The sequence below is a fragment of the Arachis ipaensis genome, chromosome B07 (genome assembly GCF_000816755.2).
Source record: "Arachis ipaensis cultivar K30076 chromosome B07, Araip1.1, whole genome shotgun sequence".
Classification (NCBI taxonomy): domain Eukaryota; kingdom Viridiplantae; phylum Streptophyta; class Magnoliopsida; order Fabales; family Fabaceae; genus Arachis; species Arachis ipaensis.
In genome coordinates, this window is record NC_029791.2 from 39931523 (window position 1) to 39933620 (window position 2098).

Here is a 2098-nt window from a genome sequence, read left to right on the forward strand (position 1 = left end):
CTGCTGGGTCCGCCACCACCGTTGCGCGCCGTTGTCGCCGCCGAGCCAAGCGCCGTCGCGTCAGCACGGCTGTGCCACCACAGATGAGGAGAGATGCGTCGGAGGGAGAGAAGGTCCGCGGTGTAGAAAGAGAGAGAGCGCTCGCGAGGGGTGTCGGAGTTGCGTTCCGCCGCCATGCTGTGCAAAGTCACCATCGTGCCTCGAGCCTTGCCGTTGTCGTCCTAGGCACGAGCCTTTGCCGTCGTCGATGGGGTTGAATCCGCCACCGATTTGAGCTGAGGGAAAGGAAACGTGTATAGGAGAGAGAGCAGGGGGCTTCGTGGCAGCTCCATCGCACCGCTTCTGCCGTCGATCGGAACCCTAGCCACCGCCGTCGAAGACGCCACCGCCGCCACTGCTGTTAATTGGGATCAAAATCGTTGCTGTGTTCCCAGAGCTGTCATGGAAATGGCTGATTCGATCCCAATTCCTCCATTGTTGAGACTGTAAGCTTTAATCCCTGTCTTGGTTCCATCTTGTTCCTCTGTCTTTCTCCTGTTCTAGCTAAGGGAACCTATGTCTCTGTTTAGTACTGCTATTCTGTTTTCCTGTTTGTTGTTAGGACCATTATGGTGGTGTTGAGGCCATCAGGAAACTGTTAGAGCTGCTATTGATGAATTTGATATTGCTATTTCAATTCTGGTTTGCTCTTCTCCTTGATTACGTTCCATTTGCACATTTTATTTTCATTACCACGCTTATTTTGATTTAATTCTAGTATATGCCCTGTTTTGAAATTCTCAGGGCTGTGTTCACTTTCGATACCTATTCAATTTGGATTCTCTATTCTGCTGTAACTACCATTACCGTCGTGGATTTGTTGCCACTGCTGCCATGAAACGAAAAGAGAAGGGAGTTGTTACGTTTGGTTCAACTAAATTGAGGTAGGGGTTTGTTTAAAAGTTAACATATTTTGGGGCTGAATACCTGATGAGTTTAGTGGATTAATGCAAGTGAATTAATTTCTGTGCTGACAATGACTTTCTGCTGTGATTGAAATTGTGGCTGAATTGATTATTGATTTATCATTTTTTTTGAGTTTCTGGAAAGAAAAAAAATGATTGAATATGTTGATTTTGAGCCTTGGTTTGAAAATGGTTTTTATTGATTATGCAAAAATGGATTTGGAAATGTTAATTCGAAATGTTGGTCTTGATTGAGCCGAATTTGAAAAGAGGGGACCCGTAATGGGTGGCAAACTCCAATTTTAGGGGAGGTGCTACCGAAATTTTCCTAAGAATTTCGAAGATGGTTTTGATTTAAGTATATTTAATAAGAGAAGTATGTTTTGAATGTTTTTAAAGGTTATTAAAGAGACTTGGATTCTATGATTTGGTTATCTTGTGGTTTTAAAACTCATTTGTTTTCTAATGATGAAATGAGATTTGATTAATTAGTAAAATACTTTAAAATAGTAAATTGAGTATGAATTTAAGGATTTGAGAATAGGAAGATGAGTTTAAGGTTGTTAATGAAATTGAATATAGCAGTTAAGAGGAAGAAAGTTATTTTAAGAAATATGATGAAATATGTGTGGTATTGGTTTGGAGGTGAATTTAGTAAGTTGTTTGAGGGTTGTCCTTGAAAATTAAGGTGAAATTTAGTGACAATTAGGTTGCTTGAGATCTGATGATAATTCTGGTTGATTATAGTGTTGTGGGGTGATGATTGAGGTCGATGACGTTGGTTATGATATTGATGGCAAGATTTGTGATGAATGAAATATGGTTTTGAAATGAACTTGGAAATGAGATTGGAATTAATGAATGATTATGATTTGAGAATGTTGAGAATGTTGAGATATGAACTTTGGATTATTCACATGGCTTATGAATTTGAAATATCTGAGATACAAGGTTCCCTGGATTAAGTGTCGTGGCTTGCCACCACGTGTACCAGGTTGAAAACTCGATACTCTGTTGACCCTACGACGTAAGTGTGACCGGGCACTATATAAATTCCCGGGAATGTTACCCCCATTGAGCAATATTGATTATTTGAGAAAAAGCTATGCATAGACTCTTGGGGATGCACGTCGGGGGACAGTCTAAGTACAATT

General features: G+C 40.7%; 1 long non-coding RNA gene across 1 annotated transcript; it reads left to right on the forward strand.

The window, feature by feature from the left end:
- Positions 7-880, forward strand: LOC110265103. Its single transcript, XR_002351433.1, has 2 exons — positions 7-485; positions 784-880. It is a non-coding gene; the product is annotated as an uncharacterized LOC110265103 (long non-coding RNA).